This window comes from Bos indicus x Bos taurus, chromosome 27 (genome assembly GCF_003369695.1).
Source record: "Bos indicus x Bos taurus breed Angus x Brahman F1 hybrid chromosome 27, Bos_hybrid_MaternalHap_v2.0, whole genome shotgun sequence".
NCBI classification, from domain to species: Eukaryota; Metazoa; Chordata; class Mammalia; order Artiodactyla; family Bovidae; genus Bos; species Bos indicus x Bos taurus.
Window position 1 is genome coordinate 777,608 of NC_040102.1, and position 15,593 is coordinate 793,200.

The following is a 15,593-nucleotide window of genomic DNA, read 5'->3' on the forward strand; positions in this document are numbered from 1 at the left end:
GCCAGCAGCACAACTCCCTACCCCAGGATCTGAACAGCAGCACAGGGTCTCTATGTGCGTCCAGCACATTGCAGTGGGCAGAGCAGTCAGGGCCCCCTGTTCTCAGCCCACTCTCCACTGGGAAAAGCCCAGGTGCCATGCTTGGGCCTAGGGAATGGCAGGGCCCAAGTCCCCAGGTGTTCAGCTGGCAGCCAGGGCTGGAAACCTTTCTCTCCTGGGGGAAAGCCCTGGGTCTGGGAGGGGCGCAGGAGGGAGCCTGGTCTGCCTGCCCTCCTAGTGCAGGCCCAGCCTCGCTGAGCTGACCTGGGGGCACAGGGTGAGTGGGAGCAAACTAGGTTCCAGTACCACCAGCTCTCATCTTTTCCCCAAATTTCTGTAGACTTTCTGGAGATTTTCTTCACTATCTGTTTGTCCTTAGGACCACTTCCAGAGGCTGAAATGGTTTTTTTTTTTTTTTTTTTTTTGCTTTAATCTTCACCATCTTCCCTGGGAGCAGGGAGTGGGGTTTTTGTACTGTCATGCTGGCAGTCAATCTCATTTTTAATGATGGAGAGACCTGAGTATGTTTAAACGCTCCTGTAAAAAACTCAGCGGTGAGGGCAGATTGAATTTGTGGGCAGAGATGGGAAATCAGTGGATACAGATCCTTTTAGGAGAATGTGGAGTTGAGGACACATTGGTGGTGCAGAGTCAGGCACGTGGGATGCACCTCTGATGTCACAGAGGTCAAGGGACCTCTCGTTGGGGTCATGAAGTTCTGGAGCCCCTGAGGCTGGCTCTGCACTTCCTGGAAGAGGGACAGAGGTAGGCTGGGGGGTCGGGGGGGCAGATAAGGTGGTGGCTTGCGAGGCTCTCGAAGCTGCTGGGCAGTGAGAGGGAGCCTGCGTTTCCAGGAAAACATGCTAGGATTTGTAGTTGGAGGGTGGAGGGGAGGAGTCTCATCTTTTAATTCTGGAGCCTTCAGTGGATAGTTGTTATTAACTGGGCTCAGGATCCACTCTTAATCTTGTTACTGAAGGTGCATGGAGTCCCTGGTGGATGGTGTGCTGGCTGATGGTGGCTTGAAGGGCTGTGTTTCTCCACGTCCTCGATAATACTAGTTTCTTCTTGTCTTTTTGCTGATGGCCATTCTGACAGGTGTGAGGTGACACTACATTGTGGTGTGGTTTGTGTTGCCCTGATTCGCAGTGTTGAGCATCTGGTCATGTGCCCTTGGCCACCTGCATGTCTTCTTTGGAAAAATGTCTGTTTTTTTGCTTATTTTTTAATCAGTTCATTTGTTGGAGAAAAGGAAACTCTGGTACGCTGTTGGTGAAAATATAAATTCGTACATCCAGTATGGAGGTTCCTCAAAAAATTAAATATAGAACCACCATATGGTCCAGCCGCCCTGTTCTGGGTATGCATCCAAAGGAAATGACATCAGTAGCTTGAAGGAGGGATCTTCTCTGCATGCTCATTGCTTTAGTCACAGGAACCAAGACGTAGAAGTAGTCTTAAGTGTTGGAACACAGATGAATGGATAAGGAAGATGTGAGATTGGGGATGTCCTGCCATTTTTGATGACGTGGATGATCCTGGTAGATGCTTTTCTAAGTGAAATAAGCCAGACAGAGATAAATACTGTGTGGTACAACAAGTTTTACGTAGAAACAAACACACACATATGCTTATGTCATAGAAGCTGAGAGTAGAATAGTCGCAGCTTACCTGATGATGATTACCTGAGGCTGGGGAAGGGGTGATGTGAGACCTTGATCAGAGGGCAGAAACTTCCAGCTGTACGTACAGCATAGTGACTGCAGTTAGCAGTTTTGTGTTGTGTCCTTTAAAGATGCTGAGAGTAGGTCCTGTACGTTATCAACACATTCACAGGCACACAAATGCAAGCGTCACCTCTGTGAGCTGAGGGATGTGTTCATGAACTTGATGGTGATCATCTCACATTGTACACGTGTATCAACTCATCATGTTTATGCTTTAAACATATTATGATCTAATTGGTCAGTTTTTCCTCAGTAAACCCAAAATATACCTGGGGGCTTCCAGGGTCCATACTGATGAAAACTGGCTTGCTCATGTGTTAAAAAACTGAAGTTTATTATTTTAATGTTTCAGTTTTCATATGGATAGAGGTGCTGTCTGAACAACTCCCATCTAGGATTCCAGAGGGAGTTTTATTCTAACTCAGTTAATCCCTGGGCTAAAAGAATGAGGCAGAGGAGGCTCCCCGAGATGGAACTGGATGTGGGACAGAGGGACCTTTCACAGAGGGAGTCATGAAACACATCCTGGTACAAGGAGCATCACGCCCACGGTCAACCTCAGAGCTGGGGAAGGACAGGAAGAATCCCAGCGGTTCTGCTAGGGGCCAGACTGGGGGTTGGGGGGACCTTCTGAAACTCTGAGCTGGCCGTGGTGGCGCCATCATGTGACAGGGCATCCACAAGCATTTGAGAGAGGAGGCCCCTGTCAGAAAACCGGAGCCCGGCGGGTGCTGCTGCGGACGTGGAGCAGGGGACCCTCGTGCACTGGTGTGGGAGGGTCAGCCGGCGCAGCCGCTGTGGGATCAGATGGAGAATCAGACCTCCCCAGAGCACAGACAGAGCTCCCTGTGCTGTACGGCGTTCTCCTCTCCGTCTGCTCTGTGCGTGGTGTCAGCCGCCTGTATGTCAGTCCCAGTCTCCTGGCTCCCTCTACCCTGCCTTAGCCCCTCGCTGTCCTTGCAGTTCTCTCAGTTGGTGTCTCTGTTGCAAATAAGGACCTTTATAAATGGGTATGCGTGTGTGCTCAGTCATGTCCAACTCTTCATGACTCTACGGACTAGAGTCCACCAGGCTCCTCTGTCCATGGAATTTCCCAGGCAAGAATACTGGAGTGGATTGTCATTTCCTCCTCCAGGGCATCTTCCTGACCCAGGGATAGAACCTGCTGTTCTGCGTGTTCTGCATTGGCAGGTGGATTCTTTACCACTAGCACCACCTGGAAAGCCTTAAATGGGAGGGAAACCCAAAAGGGAAGGGGACATATATATACATATGACTGACTGATTTTGCTGTGCAGTAGAAGCTAACACAATGTTGTGAAGCAACTATACTGCAATAAAAATTAAGAATAGAACTGCCGTACGGTCGAGAAATGAACCCAAAGTACCAAGAGCAGGAACTCAGAGCCTTGTCATCATGTTCATGCTGTGTCATTCAAAGCAGAACAGTGGGTTTATTATGAGGACTCAGCCACGGGATTGCAGAAGCTGGTAGACATACATCATATCGCATACTGACACTGTGTGTACCTCCTGTTACCCAGCTGGTCTGCTTCCCTGAAGAACCCGACCACACAGTGTTTATCTCCATCTGGAACAGTCCTGAAAGATGGTTTCGTGCCTCTTGACCCGGCCAAGGCCGTTGATTAAATGAATGTGCATTTGTAATTTATCTCAGTTACACATGGTCTGTGCACTTGAATTTTTTTTATGCTGAAAATAAATTTAATTGCATTTGATTAAATAGATGGGACCAGTATGCATCTTTGTCAACAGTAGAAAAGTAGGAAAGATGTGTTGTGAAAGGAGAGGATAGAGGTAAAGCTAGCCCCAGGGGCCCCGCAGGGTTGCCTGGAGCCTGAGGACCACAGCCCTCCTGAGTGGAGGCCAGTCCTGCTGGAGGAGGCTATGGTTTCCTGATGGAGCCCAGGGCCCTGTGGTCTGTGTCTGTGACCCTGGGGGCTACTCTGCCTGCTCCGGACGGTGAGGGAGCCTACCCTGTGCCAGGCGCTAGCCACCTCTGGGGCACCTGCCTCCCTCAGGATCTCCCTCCCTTTGGCCCAGGGCTGCCCTGCTGGCCGCTTCACCCTTGTCTGGGGCAGCTGACGAAGCCAGGGAAGGTTCCAGCCTCCCAGGAGGGTCTGGGTTCCCATGATCCGACAGAAGTTTTGAAGGTGCAGCAGAAGTCAAGGTGAGGCCGTGGTCAGGGTGGTTCTCACCCCCTGACCACTAGCCCAAGTGGGCTGCCCTCCCCAATGCAGAGGCAGCTGAGGGACTGAGCTCTGTGCCCTCAAGGTGCCATGGAAACAGCTCGCCTTATGCTGGCACCCTGGGCTTCCATCCCCGGGGCCTCAGCAGCCTAGCCTGAGTGGTGAGGGCTCTTTGTGTGCCCCAGTCCTGACAGACAAGTGAGTGGGATATGCAGGGACTCTCTGTTACTCAGCAGCAACTGTACTTTGTGTGTTATTGAGATTCTGCGAGTGAGCTGATCATGGGCTTCGAGGGGGAATCAAACACTGAGCTCAGCTCCCTGGCAGGCGTATGCGGCACCATCAGTGGGGCCTGAGCTCAGCCTCCCTCAGCCCTTGGACCCTCAGGTTCAGCACCTTTGAACTGGGGCAACACAAGGGGCCTCACATAACCTCAGGGGCTTACTCAGATGGCGAGGGGCAGGCACACAGCCCCACCGTTGGATTGTGGTGACCTCACGTTTAACCCTCATGTGTTCTTGGTCCCTGTTCCTGCCTCTTACACATAGCCCTTGGGGTTCATCTCAGGGAGGGTCGTGCAGGGACCACGGAGGTCACCCCCAGCCACCGGGTGTCAAGAAGCCCACGTCTCAGACACCCAGGTCCCTCCTCTCTGTCTAACAAGGAGCTTTTATTTGTTAAAAGGCCGTAGGATCTACAAAAATACTTAAGACTCACTTTTGTGTGTGTTAATCTGTAATCATTTCAACAGATTCAGGACCCCCACCCCATGTGCCACCCGCAGCTCTGGGGCCGGGATGCAGCCGTGGACCCAGCAGTGGAGTGGGGGGCCTGTGTTCTCACTGAACAGGTGGAGGCGGTGTGCAGACACTTGAGGTCTGCAGGTGCAGGTGTGGTTGGGAAGGGCCTGTCATGCTGATTCTGAGTCCCCGCTGGGCGTTTGGGGGTGACGGCACGGAGGCAGTGATGGGGCTCTGAAGTCCCAGGAGGAGGAGGCTTATGGGGTGTCCATCCAGGGCCCAGTGAAGATTGCCGGGGAGACGCCCGCAGACGGGGAGGCTGGGAGGCGGGGCGGGACCTGCAGCCAGCAGAGTGCAGAGGGGCCTGGCCTGGGAGGCGAGGCGGGTTCAGGGGGAGACCTGACCTTTGCGTTCCCAGTTGGGTACCCCTGAGCAGAGTGGATGGGGCGGGGTCCTGGGAGGGAAACCTTGGGTTCCAGCTCACACACTCTCAGGAAGGGGCAGGAAGGAGACAGGTAAGCGTGAGTTACTTATTTTATAATATCGAATGTTGAACATTCTAGATTTTCAAAGAAAGCAATTACCATTAGTTTCACAAGCACAATGGAGCTGTTTGAAGCTCCCAGAGCATTTAAAAATGTTAGTGACCTCCAGTTCCTTTTACTTCTCTGAACTGAATTCTTTGGAGCCAGACGAGCCCACATCAAGATAGACAGCCCACTAGTGGTCAGGCTACAGGATCTTAGATTTGAGCATCTGTTAGCCACCAGGGAAGCACGTTTAAAAAGTTAGAAATGGTGTTTCTTCTCATCACTTACATTGTCATGCCTTTTTAAGTCTGTTTTTATGAATATAAGTTCTTAATTAGTTCTTAACCTCCACAACTAACAGTTTCTGAAATGTAGAAAAACCTAATGTGACGCTAGGGCTGTGAAACAGTCAGTCCAAACTCATTCTGTGCCAATTCCTGCTATTTTTAGGCTCAGATGAATGTGCTGTAAAAAGTTAAATGGTCTCTTTGATAAGAATGGAATCCTGGTCATTTTCAGCAATTACTTTTTCTTTTTTTCTGGTTGTACCTTTCAGAGTGTGGGATCCTTGTTCCCTGACCAGGGATCTAACCCGTGCCCCCTGCAGTGGAAGCACAGCGTCTTGACCACTGGGCCACTGGACACTGGACCAGTCCCTTGGTCCTTTTCCAATTTTAACGGGGACAGTAACTTAGACAAAGTGCATGTGTGTGCATGTTTATGTGTGTGAATGTGTATTTGGGACTCCTACATGCGGCTTCCCCTCTGCAGACACAGGACATGATAATAAAGGACGTCCTGTGCTTGACATTCAGAATTGAATGATGGTATGAGGCTTGAAGTCAGGCTGTCATGGTGGGCATTCTTCTAAATCCTGGAGACCACATCACACACTATGGCTGTCGGAGGCTGCTTCTGAGCTCCATTTAGGGGGAGGGATTCATGTTCAGATTCTCAGTGCCAGGAAGAGGGAGGCCTCAGGGTAACCTTGTAATGAGAGTCACATTCTGTTTGCCTCCACCAAAAAATAGAGGCTCTGGTAGAAGGTGTCCAGGGGAGCTCCCCACTGAGCTGGACTCCCCATGAGGACAAGGATGGTTGGTCCTGGGGGCCACAGATTCCTGCCGCCTCCTCTTGAGTCCAGGTCCTCTGGAATTGGAGGAGGCTCCTGCACTGGAGAGGGTGACCTGCTTTACTGAGTCCACCAAGTCAAGCTGGCTTCACCCAGAAACACCTGGAGTGGATGTTTAATGTGGACATTTCAGGCTTGGTCAAGGTGTGTATAACAATCACAATCACCCCTCAGGTCACAAGGTCACCTCTGAGCAAAGGCGGACACACAGGTTGGGCTGAGCACGGTCTGCCTGGGCTAGGGAGCAGGGTGGGGCTGGGCCTCGGAGGCTGAGTTCAGGGGTTCACCCCTGGAGAAAGGGCATCAAGGAGAAAAGATGGCACTTCTGACCAGAGTCCTGAGGGTGCAGAGGTCACCGAAGGGCATCCCAGGTGCCCCCATTTTGGACAGTGGTTCCCTGAAGACTGGGAAGTGCCCTGACCATGCACTCAGCTGGTGCTACACGATGGAGAATGCTGTGGAGCTAGCTAGTTAGTGCTGGGCTGGTTAGTGCTAGACTAGATAGGCTGGAGTGGTTAGTGCTGGGCTAGTCATGCTTGGCTAGTTAGTGCTAACCTAGTTAGTGCTGGGCTGCTTAGTGCTGGGGTAGATAGTGCTGGGCTGCTTAGTGCTGAGCTAGTCATTCTTGGCTAGTTAGTGCTAACCTAGTTAGTGGTGGGTTGGTTAGTGCTGGGCTGAAGGTGCTGGACTAGGGCTTCCCTAGTCACTGTCATTGTTTCTATTGCTTCCCTATTTGCCATGAAGTTATGGGACTGGTACGTGAACCAGCAGTATATGAACTGAGAACTTCCAGGTGAGGTTCAACAGTACATGAAACAAGAACTTCCAGATGTTCAGGCTGGATCTAGAAAAGGCAGGGGAACCAGAGATCAACTTGCCACCATCTGTTGGATCATAGAAAAAGCAAGAGAATTCCATGAAAACATCTACTTCTGCTTCACTGACTATGCTAAAGCCTTTGACTGTGTGGATCACAACAGACTGGAAAATTCTTCAAGAGATGGGAAAACCAGGCCACCTGACCTGCCTCCATGTATGCAGCTTGAGAAACAGCAGTTAGAACCGGACATGGAACAACAGACTGGTTCTAAATTGGGAAAGGAGTCTGTCAAGGCTGTATATTGTCACCCTGCTTATTTGCTTATATGCAGAATATATTATGTGAAATGCTGGGCTGGATGAAGCACAATCTGGAATCAAGATTGCTGGGAGAAATATCAACAGCCTCAGATATGCAGATAATACCACCCTTATGGCAGAAAACAAAGAAGAACTAAAAAGCTTTCTTTTCTTTTTTAGTTTTTTTTTAATTTAAATTTATTTATTTTAATCGGAGGCTAATTACTTTACAATATTGTATTGGTTTTGCCATGCATCAACATGAATCCACCACGGGTGTACACGTGTTCCCCATCCTGAACCCCCCTCCCACCTCCCTCCCCATACCATCCCTTTGGGTCATCCCAGTGCACCAGCCCCGAGCATCCTGTATCATACATCGAACCTGGACTGGCGATTTGTTTCACATATGGTATTATACATGTTTCAATGCTGTTCTCCCAAATCATCCCACCCTCGCCCTCTCCCATAGAGTCCAAAAGACTGTTCTATACATCTGTGTCTCTTTTGCTGTCTCTCATACAGGGTTATCGTTACCATCTTTCTAAATTCCATATATATGTGTTAGTATACTGTATTGGTGTTTGATGAAAGTGAAAGAGGAGAGTGAAAAAGCTGGTTTAAAACTCAGCATTCATGTAAAGTTTAAAAATAAACTAAAATAAAACTATTAAAAAATAAATAAATAAAACTCAGCATTCAAAAAACTAAGATCATGGTATCTGATCCCATCACTTCATGACAAATAGATGGGGAAACAATGGAAACAGTGAGAGACTTCATTTTGGGGGACTCCAAAATCACTGCAGATGGTGACTGCAGCCATGAAATTAAAAGACACTTGCTCCTTGGAAGAAAAGCTGTGACAAACCTAGGCAGCATATTAAAAACCAGAGATGTTACTTTGGCAGCAAAGGTCCGTATAGTCAAAGCTGTAGTTTTTCCTGTAGTCATGTACAAATCTGAGAGTTGGGCCATAAAGAAAGCTGAGCACTAAAGAATTGATGCTTTTGAACTGTGGTGTTGAAGAAAACTCTTGAGAATCCCTTGGACTATAAGGATATCAAACCAGTCAATCCTAAAGGAAATCAAAATCAGTCCTGAATATTCTTCAGAAGGACTTATTCTGAAGCTGAGACTCCAGTACTTTGGCCCCCAGATGTGAAGAGCTAACTCATTGGAAAAGACACTGATGCTGGGAAAAATTGAAGGCAGGAGGAGAAGGGGATGACAGAGGACGAGACGGTTGGATGGCGTCACTGACTCGATGAACGTGAGTTTGAGCAGGCTCCGGAATTGGTGATGGACAGGGAAGCCTGGAGTGCCTCAGCCATTGAGGTCACAAAGAGTCGGACACGACTGAGTACTGAGGGTTTGCCTGGTGGTTCATACAGTAAAGAATCTGCCTGTAATGCCAGAGACCTAGATTTGGTCCCTGGGTTAGGAAGATCCCCTGGAGAAGGGCATGGGGATTCCCTCATTGGGATGGAATACTGGAATGGGATTTTTGCCACTCCAGTATTCTTGCCTGGAGAATTCCATGGACAGAGGTCCCTGGCAGGCCACAGTCCATGGGGTCGCAAAAAGTCAGACATGACTGAACAACTAGTACTTTCAGGTATTGCTTGGCTAGTTAGTGCTGGGATGGTGTGCTATCCTGGTTAGTGCATGACTAGGTAGTGCTGGACTAGTTAGTACTGGGCTAGTTAGTGCTGACTAGACAACCACCTTAGCACCTGCGTCCCCCTTCCTCTCTCCACAGTGTGAGTCAGTGTCCTGCCTGCCCCACGTGTGCCTCCTGTTTACCCCACACCCCCCTCCAAAGCCCCCAGTGTCACTCCATCAGCTCTCATGGGGACAGCATTGTGGTCGCATGGCAGTGGTGGCAGGTTACAGGCTGTGACCTGATCTGCAGGTACTGTGTCCACTTCTTCAAGGTGTATTCCTGGGAAAAGTCAGTGATACCAGTTTGGCCCTGAGGACAGGCACCAGGGATCCCCTGGCATCCTGTTCTGCACATTTCTGTGGCTTATCTGTTGGCAGTAATTCCTTAGAAGAGTAGCCTGTATACCTGTGGCAGATTCATTTCGATGTTTGGCAAAACCAATACAATATTGTAAAGTTTAAAAATAAAATAAAAAAAAAGAAGAGTAGCCTGGCAACAGTGCTTTCAACTGTCCCCTGAGACAGAGATGCACACAGGGACACCCATTAGGTGAATGTTTTGATGAATCAGGCCAGCACTTTCCCCTCTGGGTGTTCATAGGCAGAAGGAACACGAGAGGCTTTTGTGGTCAAGTGACTTTAACTGCAGGACCTGGCAGAACTTTCTCATGATCACATGCGTTTTCGTCCTACCTGTGGGCTGTATCATGTGCAGAATTGCCCCAACTTAAAGGCATCATAAGGGCATGGGTGGGAAGGGAGCCATTGTTCCAAAGGAAAACTGCTGTGAACATTGATAATATCGGCTCAAGTCTGTTGTTTGCTCAGCTGGACCCTGAGCTGGTCGAGGGCAGCGCTCGGTCGTCACAGCACCCCCTGGCCCCCCTCCGCTGGCTGAATGACTTGCTCAGAGACTTGAATGACTTGCTTCTTGGCTGAGGATGCTGAGGGTTTGTAATCAAGGAGGAGCGTTGAGGAATGGTTGCAGCCTCATCGGTGGATGATTTAAGACAGAAGTTCAGCTTTTGCCCTAACTGAGTTGAGAAAGCATAATCATAAATTTCCCAGAGAGATCTCTTCAGTCCCAAGTTCTGTGTACGTCTGTGCTTTGCGGTTGCCTTATGTTGCTGTAGCCTCTTGGGAAAGCCTTTGCATGACTTTAAGCTTCCTTTTGCTTATCAAGGTATTTTCTGCACCTTTTACTACCAAACTGTGCAGGTAAACACAGGCTCTTCTTTCACATTTTCTTGTGACTCATTCGTGATAAAGGCTTCTCGACTTAGATCCTAGAAGATAGACTCAAGGTTCCGCCCCAACACGCTTCATTTTCAGGCTCTAATTGCATCTCATATTTTAAAAGCCATCACAAAATTGGTGGGCCATTTGCCTTAGTGTAGGAGCCCCCTGAGTGCAGCTTTCAAGGCACTTGGAGGACCCATTAGGAACATACATTAAACAGAACTGCATTACCATCCTAGGAGCAGCATATATAATCAGTACACTTACCTGATTAACCTTTTTAATGAAAAATGTATGTCATCAGAATTTTTCAGTACTGTTTAATTTGTTAGATCGTTCTGGGCGTGATGACTATGCAGCATCAAACGACCTTATTAGAAAAACACTTGCAACGGTTGATTAGATGCCTTTCTCTACCTGAATGATAACCACATGTCTTTTATTTATTTGTTCTGAAACAGGTTTTGCCCGGCATTCTGCAGAAGCATTGCTGTATCTTACCAGACAGGAACACAGGTAAATGCATTTGTTCTTCTGATTTGAGATTATTGGTTCTATATCTGTGCAAAACTGAGAAATATGATTGCATAATTAGATATCTTGATTTTTTAAAGGTAGCTATTTCATATATTGACTGAAACAAGCAAAAAAAAAAAAAAAAAGAATGATTCGGTTCTATAGTGAGTTATGACCAGAACTTAGAGATTTGTTTTTATTTGATAAAAGAAATAGATGATTGTTGCCTTGAATTTTTAAGGAAGCCAATTGTTTTATAAAGTTGAATATATTAATATTAATTTCAGTTGTTTCTTTTGTGGATGATATTTATTAAGGCAAACCACCGTTGTTGGTTAGCATGGAATGGATTTAGAGTCTTCTTGCTGTCGAGGCTTTCCTTGCTCTCAGGGTAGGACTGGCCAGTTGTTATGTTCTTAAAACCTTGAGGATCTTTGTGAATAAATCAACAGTATGCATGTCTTAGAGCGGGAGATGCTATGACCCTGTGGTTTCCTGTTGTCGCACAGACGTATGTGGCTGGCAGTTGTAATTAAGGTGGTTTGCATTGCTTTTAAGGAAACACGATGGAGGGAAAAGCCTGAAAAAAAATCCTTTGGAACTTTGTTGTTTTAAATTTAAACAAAGAAAATAATTGACATGGAGTGTTATCCTGCAGGTCTACATCTCAGTCACTCGCCTGTGCTTCTAATTTCCAGCATTTAATTCAGAGACTCAAGTCCTGAGGAAAAGGTAGAGTTGCTGGTTCTTTTGTGCACAGGGTTTTATTAGAGTTTATTCATTTCCAGAATCAGTTGTCTCATGTCTGTCTGCGTCTGGGATACTCTTGTTGGATATGAAACAGGCTTCTGATACTTCCTCGTGTATTTTCTAATTGAACAAAATGAATCCTAATGGACTCTTCCGTGATAATTAGAAGAGTGTAATCCACTGGGCTTTTCTCTACTTTTATCATAAATAGTGTCTTGACTGGAGGTTATGTTTAATGGGGTCTCACTGGTACATGACAAGGCATTGTTTATACTGTACCTTCCAGTGTAAAATCCGGAGTATTCTGGAAAAATAAGATCTTCATTTTTTAAACTTATGATATGGATAGATTATATTGCTAATTATAATTTTTCAAAAAGTTCATAGACCTGTCTCTGTTTTGGTTTTGTCCAATCAATTACATCTTAGCTGAAAATTTGAGCAAATTTACTGCTTACGGGGAAGTTTGTTTAGAACATGGTTAGATTTTTTTTTTTTTATGAGAAATATGTTTTTGTACATCCGCTCCTACACTCATTAACTTATTTGCAGCAATGGTGGTAGCAATTGAATGTTCTCTCAAGGTATGATTACATTTATCTATGAAATCTTATAACTCTTTGGTTCCTTGCACAATCTTAGGTAAGGGTTCTAAGGAAAAGGTAATGGGAGCAGAAAGAGGAGGGAATAATATCTGAGTCCACAATATCTGACTTCTCATGAGGGAAAAGTGATAGGTGGTTCCCTTCCATTATAAATTATCAATATGTGTTAGCCTTCCGGAAAAGGAGATTCCTCACTGATACGTAGAAGTAGTTTCTACATCACTGATAGCAATTCACACAAATTGAGGGGCTATTTCAAAAAGCATATGATAGAATTTAGGGGAGATAGTCCACTCACAGTGGTTGATGGAGTTCTCCAGTAAGCAGGCTCCCAAGTGTGAGGCGTCGGTCCACGTAGCAGTCCCTCGGGAGCCTTGTCACAGTCTGTCAGTAAGTGGCTGTGATCTTTAGAGCACAAATAATGGTTGGATATTTATTGAGCCTGTTTCTGCTTCCTGAAGGTCTTGGTTAGTAATGAAAAATGTGAACTAGTCACGTGCAAAGAAACAAAGATTTTGCAAGCAGTGTCCATTGACAGCCATGAGTACAACACAGTTTAAGGTGGAATTCAGTTTCCAGATTAGTTTTTCTCTTCCAGGTGAGACATTGTTGATTCTGAGATGCAAAAAAGAATAGTGACAGAATTAATAAAAAGTACTGTTCTGTGGGAATCTAAATGGACTTTAAATATTGAGGTGAGTTTCCTATATTTTTAGACAGTTCGTTATATAAAAAGTTTCAAGTGAATACAGAAAATATTTCCGGTTTGAGATTCTTGCTTTGCTTTTTATAAGAATCCAAGTAGCCAACCTCTAGAACTAAGAAAGCTTCCTTTCCACTGTGACTTGAGTGTTGAGGCCATTTGTGGGCAGTTTCCGTGAAAATATGTTTACATGATTGAGTGTTTCTCTTTGGAGTCAGTGCTGAGGACCTGAGGCTGTGAACTTAGGTGTGGAAATGGGAAAGAATCATGTCAAGTGGGATGAAAGAGGAGTTGGCTGAAATTGTAGCTTTTGGAAGCAAAAGATTTGAGAATTCTGTTTTTTCCTGCATAATTCAATCTAATATGTCTAATTAAGTTGCTTAATTATTTAGGAAATGTTTGGAAATTTTTTCAGGCTGAGACATAGTAGTTGTTGCTCTTGTATCTTAATGGCAAATAGGGTCTTTAGGAATCTGAATATGGTTTGTTTCACCTTCGTGGTTTTATAGAAGACTTTGCAAACTTTTGGTGAAGAAGATCATTGGCCTAGGTAGAGGGCTTCATCTTGGGATGATACAAATATTCTGCAGATGATACAAATATATGTTATGGTCACACAACAATGTGAATGTACTTAATGCCACGGAAGTGAACACTCAAAAATGGTTCAGGTGGTAAATTGTATGAAAGATCAACTTCGGGGTGAACATGAGCACTGAGATACTTTCTCTTGAGTGGGTGGGTCGGAGCTTGGATCCTCTGTGTGAAACCCAGGGTGATTCATCTTCCCCCTGCTGCTCCGTGTCTCATGTGTCTGTACACGACTTACAAGTAGCCACTGTCACGTGATGCATCAGCTGTGCCTTCCACAGGGGAGACCATGGGTCCTGAGTGTGTGTCCCAGACAGGCTGTCTTTGACCAGTGAAGGGTCTGGTCTTGGTCCTTGGACCGGGGTCCCCAACCTCCAGGATGTGATGCCTGAGAGGACCTGAGGCAGAGCTGATGGAATAACTATAGAAATAAAGTGCACAATGAATGGAATGCGCTCGAATCATCCCCAAACCATTCCCTACCCCCTCCCCCCGTCCATGGAAAAACTGTCTTCCACAAAACCAGTCCCTGGTGCCAAAAAGACCGGGGACAGTTGCCTTAGATGGTCTGATTCTGTATCGGTTTGTCCTCGCCGTTCCTTTGGCCTCTTCATGCCATTTGGGAAAAATCAAACTCAGGCAGGAGTGAGCTTAATAAATTGTTTTGCTGGGGTGACACAGTGGGCTGGGGCTCTGCCCCTGAGCTTGACGATCTCACAGCATTTACACCCCACCACCGACCCCCCAGGTATCACGACACAGCCTGCTCAGCTAGCACAAATGACTGGAAGTTATAAGAATGACTGATTTTGTAGTAAAGCAGCAGTAGTGCTTAACTGTGCAGTTTCATAATAACAACTAAGCAGTGAAGTATCCAGTGGATTGAGCACGTGGCAGTATTTGATGTTTGAGATGAATTTATAGCTCCACAGGGAATACAGAAAGATTGTGAACCAAGTTGTGTATAAGAACTGGTGGAAAGATTTGGAGTACTTGCCATATATTCTGTGGCACTGGTCTTTGTGTTAGCCAACCTGTGGCGTGATGTCCACGAAGACTCAGTGTGACTCTCACCTTGGGTTCCTCCCAGTGATGTGCTGTCTGGCGCTTACTGCCAGCCTCCCATGCCCGGTGTAAGGGTGGCAGGAAGCCTGGCCCGTGTTTGGGGTGCATACGCCACACCTGGGTACTGGACGTGGGTTGAGGAGGGACCTGATCGTCCCCAGGCCCCAGGAGCTGGTGAGCCTGGCTCCAGTGTGCTCCTGGCTCTTGCCCTCGCTCCTGTGTCTGACTCCTGAGGGGTTAATTCAGGATGCGGTCAGCAGGTGCTCCTCCATCCCCTTGGGGCTGGTTGTCCCCTTGTGTGTGTTGGCAAAATAAAATGTGGGGTTAAAATAAGCACCTTTGTAACGGGTGCTTAATGTTAAGAAGCCTCCATAGGCCAAGTAAGCACTCTTGTATTTCTATTAGGATGCTGAACCCGTGTGCTTCATCAGGCAGGGTTTGGACGCCTGTGGGCACTGGACCCAATTACATGGTGTCGAGCTGCAAGCAGGGCTGTTAGCGTGTGGACAGCTGCTGGGAAGTTTGCATATTGAGGTCAAAGGCAAAGGGGATGTAATGGTGAAAATAGTGGAAACGTTTGCTCTGTTGAGTCTTAAACCCCATAAGTTTCTTTTGAGCCGAAGGTTATAAAAAGCCTTTAATGTCAAGATGGACAAGAGAAGGGAAATCAGTGAGTGAGCTGCTCTTCCTGCCACAGACATGCCTGAGAGCTTGTCCCCAGTGGCAGGTCTGGTGAGAGTCTGGCAGTGAGTGTGTCTGTGGAGACAAAACCCTGCTTCGTTCTCTTCCACTTGACTTGTGCGGTTCTCAGATCTGTGTAGACAGTGATGTCTGCAATGTGAATGGTGGATGTTACACCTTGTGGTTTTGCTGTTTCTAGTTTGTAAGGCTTTCTCACGTTCCTTCCGGCAAGTCCTCCAGCTTCCTCGTGAGATAGGAAACAGTGCCCTTGCCTGCAGATCA

General features: G+C 46.9%; 1 long non-coding RNA gene across 1 annotated transcript in view; it reads left to right on the top strand.

The window, feature by feature from the left end:
* The window catches only part of LOC113884897, a 244,947-nt gene that overhangs the window by 179,748 nt on the left and 49,606 nt on the right, over positions 1–15,593 (top strand). Inside the window, exon 3 of the long non-coding RNA XR_003509040.1 lies at positions 10,862–10,916. This is a non-coding gene — a long non-coding RNA (uncharacterized LOC113884897). The remainder of the gene's footprint in view (positions 1–10,861; positions 10,917–15,593) is intronic.